The sequence below is a fragment of the Aotus nancymaae genome, unplaced genomic scaffold (genome assembly GCF_030222135.1).
Source record: "Aotus nancymaae isolate 86718 unplaced genomic scaffold, 86718_ANA_hifiasm-v0.15.2.pri h1tg000029l, whole genome shotgun sequence".
Classification (NCBI taxonomy): Eukaryota; Metazoa; Chordata; class Mammalia; order Primates; family Aotidae; genus Aotus; species Aotus nancymaae.
This window is the reverse complement of record NW_026988442.1, coordinates 24264427-24282429: the sequence shown is the minus strand read 5'-3', so window position 1 is coordinate 24282429 and position 18003 is coordinate 24264427.

Sequence of the window (18003 nt, the reverse complement as noted above, 5' to 3'; positions counted from 1 at the left end):
CTACAAACAATGACAGTTTTATCTCTTCCCTTCCAATAATTATACCTTTTATTTTCTTTCCTTATAGCTCAGCCCGGCTCTCCAGCTCTGTGTATGTAACAGCAGCTGTAATAACTAGCACTCTTTCCTTGTTCCTCTTCTTCAAAGACATGCACTATATATGAAGTTTCTCCACTGGGAATATTCACTGTAGGTTATTGGTATTAAAAATACCTACTAAATTAAGGCACTTCTCTCATGCTCCTAGTTTGCTAAGAATTTTTTAAAATCATAAATACATCAGAACCTTATCAAAAGCTTTTCCTGCCTCAGTTGACATCATTGGATTTTCCTTTTGATCGAATAATGTAGTGAGTTACACTGGCGGATTTTCTGGGATGCTTTTCTGGGATAAACCCCCACCTTATGGCAATGTGGTATCATTATTTTAACTCTGCTGAATTCAGTCAGCAAATACTTTGTTTAGTGTTTTTCTGTCGACACATTCATAGGTGAAATGGGCCTATACTTTTCTTTTTTGTACTGTCTTATTCATAACAGCTCTTAAATTACTTCAAATTCTGCGGTCAACGATGTTCCCCCTTTTTGCTCGGCATTTGATTTTACTCCCTTGCCTCATACCTCTTTCATCCTGATCAGTGTAATCAGGAGTCTCTGCCTTGTGTTAATTTCCTCCTAGACGTGGCTTCTGGTTCTGTTCATCTTCTGCCATCTTCCTTTGTTCTCTAATTCATTGATTTGTTCCCAGAAGCTTTTCTGTTGAACACAGCTGAGCCTTTCTTTGGCTCTTAACGACTCTGAGTAGTTCCATGTCTTCAGCGAGGTCACATACTTCATGGAAGCCCCATAGAAGGCCCAGCAAATTGCCCTGGCCCACTCGAGGCCAGGCTCCATCTCTCCAAGCCTGGCTACCCCCACGCTGCCCCTGCCTTGGCCATGGTAGGAGGGGTGAAGAGGGAAGTGCTGTTTGCTGCCTGCTCAGCTGGCTTGCAAATGTCCAGCCCCCAGGCACCTCCCTATGACCTCCTCTCGCCACATATTCCCTGGTTTGGGCAGGAATTCAGAGGTCTGCTCCTGCCCGTGAGCTCCCAGGTGCCATGCAGCAACTCCCCTGGGGCAGCTGTGGGGCTTGAACAGTTTAATGCCTGGCTCCAGTCTGAGCTGGCAAATATGAGCATGCAGGGACTAACACGGTCGCCACTGAGGCTGAGGATGGAATGTGCAGCTCACAGAGCACACATGTGACTGCCTCCTCTGCACACGGCAGCCGACTCCAGTGCCAGCCAGGCTTCCTGACAAGGAAGTGGTCCTCATTTGCTGGGAGAGGGTGTTGTCATAGGAGTCATGCCACGCATACAGCTAGTGAGGCACAGGCCAGCCTGCTGGAGAGCTGGAGGAGGTCATTTGAAGCATGGAAATAACTTTTAAATTAGCATGAAAGTTTATGTACAGCCCTAGCATGTCCGGGAAAAGGCATTGAGCCTGGCCCTTTAGGTGCTAGATACATACTTGCTGTATGAATGAATAAATGAATTGAAAGACCCAAGCTCTAATCCCAGTTGTATTGCTGTGTGTCCTTAAGCAAGTTTCTTGGCCTTGCTTGGCCTCAGTTTCTTCATCTGTAAAATGGTAGGGGGGTGAATCTTATCTTTTTTACACCTTTCTGGCTCTAGGGGTGTATGTTTCTATGCTTGAAAGCATTTATGAGGTGGCAACTGTAACCTGAAGAGTGGCAGGGTGGGAGGGTCTCAGGATTGCAGAGTCCCTGAATGTCACAGGCAGGGTAATTCCTATAGCCTCCTGTGTCAGATGAATTACCAGAGTTCAGGATACCCCACTGAGTTGGAACCAATTGGTCAGAAGGAAGCAGGCACCAGGGCAGGGGTGGCTTTGTTCTTGACCAAATATCTCTTGGAGAAGGCAGATAACAGGTTAGGTTATTCCCTTTCCATCCAAGAGACCCTTCATCAGTCAGGATATCCAGGCTCCAGGGATTTACCTCTCACTGTCCGAGTCCCTGCAGATGCCATAATCTGCCTGATTTATTCATCCACCTGTCCATCAACCCACCTGTCCACTAATCCACCTGTCCATCAATCCATCTGTCCATCCATTCATCCGTCCATATATCCTACATCCATCCATGTTTGTTGGTCCATTTGTCCATTCAGCTACCATTTGGTCATCCATCCATTCATCCATCCATGTATCTATTCTTCCAGCCATCCATCCATCCATCCATCCATCCACCCACCTATGCATTCATTCAGCAAATGCTGAATGTAATAGGTCATTCCCTACTATTAAGAACAAAAACTAAGGTCTCTGTCCACAATGAGCTCACAGACTAAGGGCAATATAGAGACAAGCAAAGATGATTCCAGCACAGTAAGTGGGAGGTACCAGGTCCTGAGGGAGCCTGGGAGGTGGAGGAGGTGGTTTTGAAAGGCTTCCTGGAGGAGGTGACATCTGAGCTGAGTCTTGAAGCAAGATTAGGAGTTGTCTAGGTGAAAAGGAAAATAAAACAGCAGCAGGAGTGTACGGAGGCCTGGAGGTGGCCTGAGAGCAGGAGCTATTTGGAGAGCTGTGAGTAGCCGAGCCTGGATGAAACCATGAGAGCCAGTTGGAGGTGGGGTGAGATGAAGCTGAGAGGCTCTGTGTAGTTGGGGAGGGCATTTGCAACTGGAGGTTGGAATGGGGACCAAGCCCTTGGGCACATCCAAGAACTATCTGGAGAGGTAGAAAGGCTCTGGGTCAGCCATGGGGACTCCAGTTTCCTCCCTTCTCCCCACAAGGGATGTTAGGCAGCTCACCTGGCCTCTCTGGGCCTCAGTTTCCCAACTGTGACATGACATCTTGCCCTTTTAGCCTCTTGGGACTCTTCCAGCTCTGAGGGAGCTCCTGAGTCACATGTGGTCAGCAAAACCAATGCCCACGTGAACATCTGGCCTGGCCTTAGGAGGGAGTTAATTGTTCCCAGTCTCCATGTGTGTTAGGGGCAGGATGGGGGACGGGCCTTGGTTACGGGGACCTTGGTTAGGAGCCACCCCCAAGGGGCTCCCAGTCATGGGATGTCAGGATGTGCTGAGAAGGGAATGAGTCACTGGCCAGTCATCAGCTTGGGCTCCAGGGTCCCTGAGTGGGGGCAGGGGAGCCCCATTCCCTGCTCATCACAGAGCCTCCTTCTCAAGATGGCTGACCCTTTGTTAGAGCAAAACCCCAGCCACGCTCTAATATTTAAAACAGGCCCAAGGACAGTGGCTTGGGATGAAGCAGATGATGATAGCTCTCGCCCAGAGCAGCCCCCAAGGCCCCACCAAGGAGCTGCTCCAAGTCTAAGAGTCCAAACACCCAAATCCCTCAGCAGGAGAGACAGGCCCAGAGTCATTAGGGACTGACCGGAGCTTACATAGCACATTCATTCACTTCTCTCCTCTCCTGGGCTCTGACACTGCCCTTCCCCCTTCCCGGAAGACGGAAGATAAAGCCAGCCTCCTCCACCATCCTCCGCTCTCTGCAGAGCCTCCCCTCCCTAGAGCGAGTCATGTGTGGAGTGCTGGGAGGCTCCTCTCAGCTCAAGCACATGGTGGCTTCTTGGCGACACCATAGGAGACATAGCTGAACCATGCTCTGCCCTGGGTGTGACCCCTGCAGAATTTGCCTCCATCTCTGGGCCTGCGTCTCCACCTCTTCAATGGGAAGAGTGAGAGGCTGGAATAACTAGCATGGTGCAGGGCTTACTATGAGTCATGCCATCCTCACAGAAAGCCCCTAAAGCAGGCATCATTATCCTCATTATATAGGTGGGGAAACTGAGGCACCAAGAAGTTGAGTGACTTGCCCAAAGTCACATAGCCAGTAGGAAGCAGAGCTGGGATTTGAACCCAGGTGGCTGGCCCTCGAGTCCCTGGTGTCATTCATTGTGCTATTTTGCCTCTTAAAAAATGACCTGAGGCTGGGCACAGTGGCTCATGCCTTTAATCTCAGCACTTTGGGAGGCCGAGGCAGGTGGATCACAAGGTCAGGAGGTCGAGACCATCCTAGCCAACATGGTGAAACCCCGTCTTTACTAAAAATACAACAAAATTTGCTGGGCATGGTGGTGTATGCCTGTAATCCCAGCTACTTGAGTGGCTGAGGCAGGAAAATCGCTTGAACCCAGGAGGTGGAGGTTGCAGTGAGCCAAGATCATGCTACCGCACTCCAGCCTGGTGACAGGGCAAGACTCTGCCTCAAAAAAAAAAAAAGATGACCCAAAAGCACCTTCCAGTTCCTGCTGCCTGCCGTTTGGACAGTAAGATGGAGGTGATTCAAGGGAAAGGGAGAGACTTGGCCATGTCCCAGCTCCGTCATTTACTCACTGTGTGACCTTGGGCCAGTCGCTTTCTCTCTGAGCCTGTTTCCAAGCAGGATTGTTGTGAGAATTGAAGGGCTGGGGCAGTGGCATTCAGGAAATGGTAGCAGTGACCATGGTTAGTATTCCTCCAGTGCCCACCTCTGCCCCACGGGCCCCTGCAGACACTGTCTTTGGGAGGGAAGAGGTGGCAGCTGCAGTGGAGACCTTCTCTTCCATCTTGGAGCTGCCTGGGGGTATCCCCAGGAGAAGCTGTTCCTCTAACCCCCTCAGATCCCCAGAAGGGACCAGCAGGGGAGAGTCTAGCCATACCCTGTCTCTTGGGCTTAGCCCTGCTCCATGCCCAGAGCCCAAGACCTGGTCCCCTTAGAGGCCAGTTCATCCTCAGGGACCAGTGTGGGCCTATGGGCTGCCCAGGCTGTAGCAAGGTGTGTCTAGACCCGCTTCCAGAAGCCCAGGCGGGGAGCACATGGGACAGGAAGACCCCAGTGCCCCACCCCACCAGCCCCATCAGCTCCCCTAGCCCCAGAGAAAACAATTCATTACTGAAAACCTAGCCAGGCAGAGGGGGTGGAAGTGGCCTTGCTGGCGGAAACAGTGCAAGGTCGGCCAAACCTCAGGCCCTCTTGGCCAGCAACCCACAGACCAACCACGTGGGGCTGGCTCACTGGGTGTTTACGGAAACGCTGGCCCTGAGGTTGGCCCAGCTGCTGGGCTGGGATCTCCTGGGACACCCCCACGCCTCAAAGTGCCAGCTTGGCAGGAGTCATCAGAGGCTGCAGCTGGGACCTTGTTTGCCTCCATGGCCCACCTGGGAAGCAGAGTGCAGAGAAGCCCGGTAGGCAGTGGAGATGGGCCAGGTCTCCCTGGACAGCTGCCTGAGCTGGGACCAGGGGCCAGGCTCTTTCCGGACACCCCTAGGAAGGGGCATCATCTCGGGAGAGGGACATAGAAAGTGGATGGTGGAGGCAGATAGTCTGGGTTTGAATTCTGGCTGTGGCCCTTGCAGGCTCCGTAACTCTGAGATGTTTACTTAGCTTTTCTGTGCCTCAGTTTCCCCATGTGCGAAATGGGAATGGTGATAAGAGTATATACTTCACAGGGATATTGACATAATTAAATGATTTTAGTAAGTGATCTAAATAAGTGATCATTGGCCGGGTGCAGTGGCTCATGCCTGTAATCCCAGCACTTTGGGAGGCCAAGGCAGACAGATCACTTGAGGTCAGGAGTTCGAGATCAGCCTGGCAAACATGGCAAAACCCCATCTCTTAATACACAAATTAGCCAGGCGTGGTGGCACATGCCTATAATCCCAGCTACTTGGGAGGCTGAGTCAGGAGAATCGCTTGAACCCAGGAGGAGGAGGCTGCAGTGAACCAAGATTGTGTCACTGCACTCCAGCCTGGGCAACAGAGCAAGACTCTATCTCAAAAATAAATAAATAAAATGTACAAATAAATAAATAAGTGATGATTTGATAGATTATAAAAGTGATGTGCTTAGAACAGTCCTCGTCACAAACTAAGTGCCACCCTTAGTGCTGCTGTATTCAGCCTAGAGTGTCCTCCCTCCTCTGAGGTCCTCCTGCTCTGCTCGGGTTGAACTCCCAAATGTTTGTTATGGAAATCCCTTCCACTTAAACATTTGCTGAGCCTTCCAACCGCCAATAATGAGGAACTGAGGTTACAGAGACAAATCTGATTTAGATCCTGCTCTAGGGAGCTTCAAAGCTCAGGCAAGGATAGCAGGTGAGGCCTGAGCGGCTGGGCAGGGTGACATCCCTAATAATAGACCCTATGGTAACGGACTGGGGTAACTAATTGGCTGTCCAGTCTCTGTGTTTGTGGGAGCAGGAGCTGCATGGTCCATCCACTGCTCCATCCTGGAGCCCAGCTCAGAGCCTGGTACCAAGTCATTAATGACCGCCTGGCTCTAGAAGGACTACATGAACACCCAATGTGTTTGGAGCCCTGGCCGAGCTGCCCGCACTGAGCCCGCAGCCTCCAGCCCGTGGCTCTTTCACCCTCAGCACCTTAATGGAGTAGGGCGTATCATTCTATATTCAGAGAAGCAAACTGAGGCTCAGAGAGGGCAGTCCAACGTCCCACAGCTGGTAGGAGATACAGCTGAGGCTGAACCCACATCTAAGTTCGAAGTCTGCATTTTTAGCTACTCAGCCATACATTATCTTCCTGCAATGTCAATGTAATACCAAATTACAGCAGCCCTCAGCCTGGGAGTTCAGAGGAGTGCCCAGCCTGACCCAAGAGGATCCAGAGGAAGGGAGGGAGGACTTTCTAGGCAGAGGGATCCACCTGCAGAAAGGCAGCACTGGGCCCTGTGCTGCTCCCAGCGGCCTGTGTGTGGAATAGCAACTGTGGTGTGCAGGGCTGGGGTGTGTGAATGTTGGGAGCAATGGGCGGTGGGGTTGTGGAATATCTGCAAACAACCTCAAATGCCAGGACAGGATTTTAGACTATCCTGTGGGGCTCGAGTCCCCAGAGAGATCCCAGCAGGGCCTGCCTGTGGCCAGGCTGAAAGATGAATTACAAAGATATGAGTAGGAGGCTGGGAGAAAACCAGTTTGCCCAAATAACAAGCCTCAGCATCATTACCATGGAGGAGCCGTCTCCCCAAATCCAAACTTACCTGCCTGGAGTTCCACTGCATTTAAAGCAATGTCTGCATGCCTTGGCGGTCCAGAGCCTGGCGCGGAGCAGCCAGGCTTCAAGTCCTTGGAGCCCCAAAATGTGCTTTCCTCCCCACCTCAGCCCCAGCGCCTTCAGTGCCTTCCTCTGGGGTTAACCCCATTGTGGCCATGGTGGCTGCCAGCAGGGAGGAGGCACAGAGGTGGTGGGAACAGGGCTGAGGGGCACACAGGGCCCTCAGAAGCCATCCTTAACCCCCAGCTCATCCAGGATTCAGACAAGTACAAGTCTTGGATCTGCCATACACAGGACCTTGGATCTGTCATATACAGGACCTTGGATCTGCCATATACAGGACCTTGGATCTGCCATATTCAGGAGCTGCAACCCTGTGCAGGTGCCTTGAGGTCTTGACACCTGAGTTCCCACACTTGTCATATAAAGGCAATAATAAAATGCGAGGGCTGCATGAGGACTGTGGAGACCCTGAACAGCAGGCATGGAGCCCAGCACTACCTGTGCTCTGGTACAGTGTGAGCGCTTGATAAACAGGAGCCCAATGCTGTTGTTATTACCTAGCCTGCAGCAGAAGCCGCCGTCTGGTCTGGGAAGGACTTGGAAATGGCCTGCTGTGACCTAGAAATGCACAGAGAGCATCTGGTCCCTCTGCCTGTTCTCAGGTGCCCAGGGCCTGACTTAGCTCAGGGAGGCCAGTTTAAGCCAGTGAGCAATGAGGCCCCCGCTTGGAACCATCTGTGTGTACCCTGCAGGGCAGAAGCTGGTGAAGAGTGGAAGAGGCAGTGTTCTGGGTTCCACCTCATGGGTTTTGGGGATTAAGCCGTCTTGATTCTACACTCAGCTCCATCCTTTTCTAACAATGCATCCTTGGACAAGTTACTCAATTTTTTTTTTTTTTTTTTTTTTTTGAGACGGAGTCTTGCTCTGTTGCCCAGGCTAGAGTGCAGTGGTGTGATCTTGGCTCACTGCAACCTCCACCTCCCGGGGTCAGGTGATTCTCCTGCCTCAGTTCCCGAGCAGCTGGGGCTATAGGCGTGCACTACCATGCCCAACTAATCTTTGTATTTTTAGTAGAGACAGGGTTTCACCATATAGGTCAGTCTGATCTCGAACTCCTGACCCTGTGATCCACCCACCTCGGCCTCCCAAAGTGCTGGGATTACAGGTGTGAGCCACTGCGACCACCCAAGTTACTCAATTTTTAAGTGCCTCCATTTCCTCATTTGAAAAATGGGTATAATCCTAGTCCCTACCTCATAGGGTCATTGTAAAGATTCGATGAGATCTGGTGTGTAAATGCTTAGCCCAGGGCCTGGCGCATGGGGAGCACTTGGTAAATACTAGCAATCATTGCTTCCAGGCCATCAACACAGAGCAGGAGAAATGGGACAAGGAAACAGTAAATAATGGGAATTAAACCATGTTACAAGGGATAAATAATAACAAGGGTATAGTATGTACAGTTGGAGGGAGAGATGGAGGCCATGGTGAGAGGTCTAAGGCAGGGCCACGGCTGGGAAATGGGCCCAGCCAGCCTCAGAAAGGCAATCAATCAAAATAATAGGAACAGGCCGGGTGCAGTGGCTCATGCCTGTAATCCCAGCCCAGCACTTTGGGAGGTCGAGGCGGGCAGATCACTTGAAATAAGGAGTTCTAGACCATCCTGGCCAACATGATGAAACCCTGTCTCTACTAAAAATACAAAAATTTGCCAGGCATGGTGGCATACACCTACAATCCCAGCTGCTTGGGAGGCTGAGGCAGGAGACTCTTGAACCCAGGAGGTGGAAGTTGTGGTGAGCCAAGATTGTGCCACTGCACTCCAGCTTGGGTGATAGAGAGAGACTCTGTCTCAAAAAAAAAAAAAAAAAAAAAAAAAGAAGAACAATAAGGGCATTTTCCTTAAGAGTGAGCACGAAAGGCATGCTAGGTGCTGTGCTAACATGCTTTGTATAAAATACCTCATTTCCTTCCCACGATAATCCTGGGAATCGGGGACAAGGCAGCAAGGTGACCAGGGTGCAAATCCACCGAGGCGCTCACTCTGGGACCTGCGCAAGTGCAGGGTTGGCACCTCAGAGCAAGCATCTCCTTAAATGTTATGCCTTGAGCATCTGGCTTGCTATACCCTAGTCCCAGCCCTATTGGGAGGTTGGTATAATAATTAGCCCCATTTGATAGATGTGAAAACCAAAGTTTCCCCACATTGCGTACCTGTCCAATGTCACATAGCCAGGGAGGAAGAGGCAGACCCCAGGATTTTGAAGCCTAGAGTTATTTTTATTCTGAGGAGCTGCCTCCCAGCCTGGGGATAGAAGGTTCCAGTCTACCTCCCAGTGGTCCAATAACTGGAAAAGCTGCCTAGAACTGCCCTCCTCTGGCTGGACTGGGTGGCTGGGAGAGCTGGCTTCCCAGGGGGAGGTGTGGAGATTCCTCTCCACATTCCTGGGGGTTAAGTCTGGGGATCCGGGTTCTCAGCATCAGTCATCACGTTCCCCAGAAGGAATCTCTATTCATAACAAACCCTAAAGGTCACTTGTCTGGGAAGGAGTGTTCTGTCTCCACCCCAGGGCAGGACAGAAGGTCCCAGGCTTCATGAGAGCACTGGGTCCCCAGAGGCAGATCACCTGCTTTTGGCCAGCCTGTGAGCCCCTCTTCCTCCTCTGGGTCTCCTCTGTAGATGGTATCTAGAGGGGATGAATACATACCCCAGTTGAAGACGAATGGACATTCCCCCCAGAGAGCAATCGTGTGTTAAATGCATGGGCTCAGCCTGCCTGAGCTCAGATTCCCCTCTCATCACCTCCTAACCATGTGGCCTTGGGGAATTTCCATTTCCTCCCTGTGCCTCAGTTTCCTCTTCTGTAAAATGGGGGACAATTATAATACCTACTGCACAGGGTTGTGTCATGAGGATTTAATGTCATCTACCCACTCAACAACTATTTACTGAAGGCCTACCAACTTCCAAGCAGTGAGTAATAGGGCAGTGAATAAAACAGACAAAACTCCTTACCTTCAAGTTTTTTAAAAGAAAATTTTGTGATGAATATTATTTACTTCAGAAAATGCCAGCACCAAAAACATGACACAAATATAGTAAAATGTTAACAGAAATCTAGGTGATGGGTAAATGGTAAATGGGTCTTCATGATATGTTTTCTGTATGTTTGAAGGTTTTTATGTTTTATTTTGTTCTGTTTTGTTTTGTTTTGTTTTGTTTGAGACAGAGTTTCACTCTTGTTGCCCAGGAGGGAGTACAATGGTGCGATCTCGGCTCACGGCAACCTACGCCTCCTGGGTTCAAGCGATTCTCCTGCCTCAGCCTCCCAAGTAGCTGGGCTTACAGGCATGCACCACCACGCCTAGCCTGAAGTTTTTTATAAATAAAAGTGAAAAGAGAAAAGAGGGAGAGAGAGGACTATCTGCCATTTTGAAACTTACAGTCACGTAGGGGAAATAGACAACAAACACGTAAGTATAGCCGGGCGTGGTGCATGCCTGCAATCCCAGCTACTCGGGAGGCTGAGGTAGGGGAATTGCTTGAACCTGGGAGACGGAGGTTTCGGTGAGCTGAGATCACCTCTTTCCAGCCTGGGTGACAGAGTGAGACTCTGTCTCAAAAAAAAAAAAAAAAGTAAAACGTGGTGTGTCAGTTGATGTTAAGGACCTCTGAAGAAAAATAAAGAAGAGGAATAGAGAATGCGCAGGGTGGTGGAGGAAGTTCCTTTTAAGTCAGGCGGTCAGGGAAGGCCTCTCTGGGAAAGTGACATCAGGCAGGAGAGCCTAGTTCTCCTGGCTTCCAGGCCTAGGTGCTCCTAGTGTCCATGTACAACCTTCTGCCCAGTGAAAGAGTCATTGCCAAAGACCAGGACCGAAGCCTGTTGGGATTGTGGAGTCTAAGAGTTATATGCAGCAGGCACAAATCTCAGTCTGAAATTCAGATGAGCTGGAAATGTAATCTATTTTAAATTCATTTTCATTTCAATGCTCCATTCCATATGTAGGCAGAAGATTCCTCTTAAGCAATGTTTTTCCCCCCCAACCCCTTCCCTTTCCCAGCTCCATTCATTTTTCCTGTGATTGTGGCTAGTGTGAAGTTGTCTCAGGCCCTCTTGGCCATTTTATCTCTTGAGATCCTCCCTGCTCTCTGCTTCTGAATTCTTCAAAACTCTGTGGGGTCCACTGACCAACAAAATCCAAAATATGCTCACTCGTAGCTTTTTCTCTGACCTCCTTCCCAGCCTTCTTAGATGGGAGGCAGGAGGGAGGGCAGGGGAGAGATGTGCATCAGTCAGGGTGGGGTGGGTTCTGCTGCAGTAACAGCAACGCTCAAGTCCTGTTTCTCAGTGGCTCGTGCTGCACTTCCCTGGCCCTGCTCTGTGTCTCCTTGCTCCTGGATCCCAGCTGATGGAACAACCACCATTTCAACTGTTGTACAGCAGAGGGCAAGAGAAAGCATCAAGCCACAGACTGGCTCCTAAAGTCTCCCCTGGGAAGTGGCATACTTCACTTCTGCACACATTTCATTGGCCAAAGCTTGTTACTTGGGGCCAGGCACAGTGGCTCATACCCGTAATCCCAGCACTTTGGGAGGCCAAGACAGGTGAATCACAAGGTTAAGAGATCGAGACTAGCCTGGCCAACATGGTGAAACCCCGTCTCTACTAAAATACAAAAAATTAGCCAGGCATGATGGCAGGCGCCTGTAGTCCCAGCTACTCGGGAGGCTGAAGCCGGGGAATTGCTTGAACGTGGGCAGCAGAGGATTCACTGCACTCCAGCTGGGTGAGTGCAAGACTCCGTCTCAAAAAGCAAAACAAAACAAAACAAAAACCTTGTTACTTGGCTCTACCTAACTTCAAGCAGAGGACGGAGTTCAGGTGGAAATCCTACTATGGGCCTGTGCTCTGGTCTGAATGTGTCTCCCAGAGTTCAGATGTTGAGACCTAACCCCCACAGTGATGGTCTTAAGGGGCCTTTGGAAGTTGGTTGGGTCAGAGGGCTCCACCCATGAATGGGACTCATGCCCTTGTAAAAGAGGCTTGAGGGCGCCCCTCTGTCCCTTCTGCCATGTGAGGACACATAGAAGTCACCATCTATGAGGAATAGGCCAGACGTTGAATCTGCTGGAGCCTTGATCTTGAATTTCCCATCCTCCAGAACTGTGAGCAATGAATTTCTGTTGTTTATAAATTAGCCAGTCTAAGGTATTTCTTTATAGCAGCCTGAACAGACTAAGATGGCCTAAAGGGAAAAGAAACAGAATATTTGTGGACAGTCCCTAAAGATAGTCACAGAAAGTGAGAGCTTCTTTCAGATTCATTAGGTGTTAAAGATGCCCAAGTCCCTTAGGAATGTTCTTTTCTGAGAGGAAGGGGGGCTTTTGAAACCCAGAAATGTATTCTCTGCTTTCACGAAAACATCTTTTTCCTGAGTCAGTACATGTTCTGCAGTCTTAGATTCCTGGACTTTGAGTATCATGTAATCTTAGACTCGAATCTGAGAGCAGGGCTCTGAGAATCTTCCCACCACAGATTTTCAAACCTGAAAGGTCTTTGAATCCAATATCACTTTCTATGCAGGAATTGCCTTAATAATCTTCCTTGCAGGTGGCCACCGGACTTTCTCTGCTTGTATCCTCCCAGGATACAAGACCAGGGAGCTCAGCACATCCCAAGGCAGCCTGTTCCATCATGGATGAGCTCAAAGTGTTTGAATGTTCTGCTTCATCCAGTGATAAAACTTCCTCTCTCGGGACCATCCACTCCAGGTCCCAGTTATTCTACTGGAGGAGCGAAGGTAAAGCCATCACCAGGACAAGCGTGGTGACAGACAGGCTGGACTGGCAGCCAGCTTTTGGGGATGAGTTCAGGGAGCCCTGAACAGCCATGGGAGCCAGACGTATTACTCTCCTGATGCCTAAAATTCCACTATACTAGTCTGGTGGTTTCTGTTAAGGAGGCTTATACACGGTGGAAAGAATAAAGGCTTGGACTCAGCCCTAGGTTCAAATCCTGCATCTTGGCCTGGCCTGTAGGCAAGTCTCATCACTTCTCTGAGCTTTGGCTTTCTCATTTGTCCAACGGAATAACAGTAATAACAGTAATAATACCTCCCATGCAGGATTGCTGGTATTTTCAATGAGATAATATATCTAAACACCTCACACAATGCCTGGCACATAGCAGGTGCTCTAGATCTGTATTGAAATCCAGGCTCTGTCTAGATTTTATATCTCCTTGGTTTATATGTCCTTGGACTTCATTTCCTTGAACCCTAGACTCCCCATCTCTAAGGTGGGGTTGATATTATTCACATCCCACCAGGTTCTGGTCAGAATTTTTAAAGTGCTCATTTACAGATAATGTGCCAAGTTCTTTATTGGAAATTGGATATGTAATCCTCTACTCTGTGGGTAGAACATTTATAATCACCCAATGTTTTTAATGGCAAAACTAGAGCTCAGTGGGGTTGATTGACTTTGCCCAGAGTCACACAGCCGGTGAGGCGGCAGAGTCAAGGTTTGAGCCCAGGCATTTTGCTCCCGCATATACACTATGCATATAAAGGACCTGGCACAAAGCAGCTGCTCATTTTGTGCTTGAACTGCTATACCTTCTGTCCCCGCCTCCAAAAAAGCACAACATCCAGAGTAGGTCAAAGCTATGTTACTTGGCTCTACCTAACTTCAAGCAGAGGAGGGGTTTCAAGGGAACCAAGCATTTGTGGTGCAAAGCCACTGAGGTTTTGGAGTTATCCGTTGTAGCAGCTGGCATGGCTTAACCTGCCCTCTTCGCTGATTTCAGCATTTGCACCTGAGTGTCAATCAGTTAGGAGGTTTTAGGCTGCAAGTAATAGAATACCCTATTACTCCTGAATTCAACAATAGGTGCCTTTGCAGTCAAGAAATCTGGAGGTTAGGTGGCTCCAGGTTTGGTTCGTTCAGAGGTTCAATGATGTCATCTAGGACCTGCATTTTGGCTCCAGCACTCTCATTTTATTGGCTGTAGCCCTCAGGCTTGGCCCCTCATGCTCTCAACATGGCTGCCAAAGTTCCAGACATCACATCCTCATGCAACCTCTTAAAGGGAAAGAATAGGGGACCTTCCCCACACCCCTTTTTATATAATAATTGAGGCCAGCCCTTCTCAAACCTCCTGCCCCAGCAGACTTTCTTTATGTCTTATTGGCCAGAACTGGGTCATATTCTTGTGGACAACTACCAGGGCTTACTAATAGCTATTCTTCCTGGGCACATATCTGGGATACATTTCCCAGCCTTCTTTGCAGTTAGATATGGTCATGTGACTGAGGTCTGGCCGATGGGATGTAAGCAAAAATAATTGTACTGATTTCAGGTCTGGCTTATAAAAATCTCCTTCCCACAATCCTTGCTCTTTCCACCACCTGCCTGCTGAATGGAGAGGACTCTGAGAATGAGGAAAGCCACAAAATAGGAAGAGGCTCAATCACTACACGATCTGCAGAAAACAGCCCTCCCGTCAAGACTTATTGCAGTTTGATGTGAGAAAGAGCCAAGCATTTACGGTGCAATGCCACTGAGGCTTTGGAGTTATTTGTCACAGTAGTCAACATGGCTGAACCTTGCCCATACATAGTAGCCAGGGTCTAGAGAGCTTTGAATGGTTTAGCTCCTGAGTTTGGGAAAAGATTTATTCCTTGAGTACGTTGCCCAATCTTTGTAGAGAAGGATGAAGGCAGGAAGGGGAGTAGGCGTTGGGGTTTAGACTTGAGCTAAACCCAAGGCATAGGAGGATGGAGCTTAGGGAGACAGCTGCCTTCCTCACATGCTGGGGCTAAGAGGGGTGCGAGCAGGGAGAAGGGCTTCTGCAGATCTCCAAATCTGACCCAGTCAGACCTTCCCGCAGTAGGGTCATCAGCACCCTGGGGCACCCAGGACCTCTGCTGGCTTGACCCTCTGGACTGTACCCCATGTCTCCCTCAGTGGACAGCAGGGAATTGGGCAGCTGTTAAATCATAGCATCTTGGTCCTTCACTTGAGGAAGTTCCGTTTCTTAGAAGCATGCATCTGTGGAGTCTCAGGGGCCCAGAACCTCAGGGCCTGGGGGGCTGCATAGCGGGGTGTGCAGGCTGCTTCTCTCCCATTTTCTAGGGGAGGCAAATTTGCATAGTGGTTAAGAGGCCGGACTTTAGCATCTCAGTTCCACAGCTTCTCAGCCCAGTCACCTGGACAAGTGAACTTACTTCCCTAAGTTTTTTCATCTGTAAAATGGGTACAGAAAATGAATTTCTTGAACATGAGTGAAGAAGAAATGAAATAATCAATAGGAAGTCTTAAGCCAAGGTTCTTGCACCCGGCAAGTGCTCCTTAAGTGCCCGGTGTCATCATTATCTCTCCAGGGAGGGTTTACATTCAGATCCCATCACCACCCTGTCCCCAGCCAATGATCCCCAAGGGTAGGTTCCTGGACAGAGCTTTCTCTTTCTGAAAGCAGCTTACTAGACAGCAGTCTGCCCTGGCAGGGAGGGTCCCAGCTCCTCCTCCTCTCACCAGCATGCCACCAAGCTGCTCTCAGCCTCAGCTTTCCCACCTGGACAATGGGCACAAGCAGCTCCCCCTGCCTCTACCTCACAGAGCTGTAACAGGACGCAGTGGAGGAGCAGGGCCTGTGTTTCGGGACAGATTCTATAGGATCCCAGCCCTGCTTCTGAATCTCAGCTCTGGCCTTCTCTCAGTGTGTCACCTTGAAAATGCCACTGAACTACGGTTTGGGGACATTTGAATGAGAACGCTCATTGCTTCCTCATAAGAAGGATGAAATGTGATCAGACATGTGAAGTGCTCAGCTCTGATCAATAGTTTCAATATTAATCAAGATTTGGGGACATATACAGAGGGGCTGTAAGTCACAGGGTTCTCCAGCCAGGTTCTTTGAGACAGATAAGAGGGAAGTTCCGCCCTCACCTTGAAGCCACTTGGGTCCTCCAGTTCTGCCTACTACAGAGCTCACCTCTGAGTCCCCTCTTCCTATCATTGGGACCATGTGGGAGCCAGTGCCGTGCAGGGCTGGGAGCCTAAGGTTTTGAGTTCCAGGCCAGCTTCCACCACTCTCTAGCTGTGTGACTCTGGGAAAGTGCATGACCCTTTCTGAGCCTCCTTAACAGTTATGTGAGGCAGTGGGACTGGAGGCTCTCACCCTAAGCACCCATATGATTATGACATTCACTGACGCCTTCCTCACAGCATCCAGTGGCCAAGGAGAAAGGGTGTGCCTCCCTCGGGGGCTCAGGGTCGAGGTCACTGTTCTGTGTGGAATCTGGATTTTGCTGCCCAGAATGGTCCTCCTGATGTCTGGAATTCCACCATGAGTGACTCACGCCTTTGGAAAGCCACTGCCCTGACCCCACTGAGTAATAACAATAACAGGCCCTTGTGGCTTTTTCTTTGCTGAGAGTTTTCATAGTCCATGGTCTCATCTGGTCCCCAGTGCACAGCTATGGGAAGGCAGTGAAGGTGGAGAGAGTTAGAATCACCATATACAATCCAGAAAGCAGTGTGCGCACAGCTGCACAGCAAGCTAGTGACCAAGCCTAGAGTCCTGAACTGTGGCTTTTCCCTAAAAATGTTTTGCTTAAAACGGCTACCTCTGATATCCGTGTGTCCATGTTCATACAGATTGTTCACAGTAGCCAAAAGGTGAAAGCCACTCAAGTGTCCTTTGCTAGATTAGTGGATAAACAAAATATAGTGTATCCATACAGTGGAAGATTTTCAGCCTTAAAAAGGAAGGAAATTCTGATGAAGGAAAACAGGGATGAAGCTTGAGGACATTATGCTAAGTGAAATAAACCAGTCACAAAAGGAGTAATACTGTGTGATTCCATTTATAGGCAGGATCTGTCAAAAGTAGTTCAATTCATAGAGACAGCAAGTGGAATTGCCAGGGGCTGGAGACGGGGAGAGGAGAAGTTTGCTTAATGGGTTTAGAATTTCAGTTTTGCAAGATGAAGAGTTCTGTGGAAGGATGGTGATAGAAACACAGTGATGTGAAAGTACTTAAAGCCACGCGTGGTACATTTAAAATTGCTTAGATGGTAAATTTTATGTTCTGTGTGTTTTGCCAAAATGTAAAAAGTTAAAAAAAAGAAAAAGGCTTCTCCTAAGAGGTAGGTGGTAAATTCTAATATTTTTCAGGACATATAAGTTAGCTTATCATGAGTGTATCAGTCAGGATAGGCTAGGTCATGCTGCTGTAACAAACAGCTCCAAGGTCTGACTCTAGATTAGAATCCCCTCACACTAACTCTGTTCCTCCTGGAACATTCTTCTTTGCCATCCTAAACCTTTCCTTACTCTGCCTGTACCCCAAACCCAGAATAAGGCAATAGAATCAGACATACTCAACCTTGTCTGGCTGTGTGGCTGTGGGCAAACCAGTTAACCTCTCTGGGCCTCAGTTTACTCATCTGAAAAATGGGGACAATAAGTGAACCTTGAGAAGAGAATTCAAGGAGTATGGAAATATTTAGCATGGTATAGGGCATGGTGTCAGGCTGTGGGTATATTCAAACCTCGTGCAGAGCTTGGCACCCAGGCAGGAATGGGGTGGGCTTCAGTCTCCTGCCAGTCAGGCCCTCAGCCTGAACAATCCCGAGAACACCTTCTTCCAGCCAGCCTTGCGTCAGGGCCGGGGAATGGGTGGGACAGGAGCCAGAGGCTGCGGAGACAGCCGTCTAGCGCCTGGGATACTTTTCTCCCCGATAATCTGTTTTCAATTTTTCATTATTATATTTTTTCTTTTTCAAACCCATCCTGCCAAGGAACAGGCACGCAAGTGTGGTCAGCTCCCAGCCCAGCCTACATCACACTGTTAGAGAATTTCTGCTTTGAATCATGGGGAAGGGGACCCTGCCATATGTCACGTGTGTCCAGCCTCCACACCTTTGCATGTGCCGTTTCCACACCCTGCCAGGCCCCAGCTCCTCTGTCTTTCC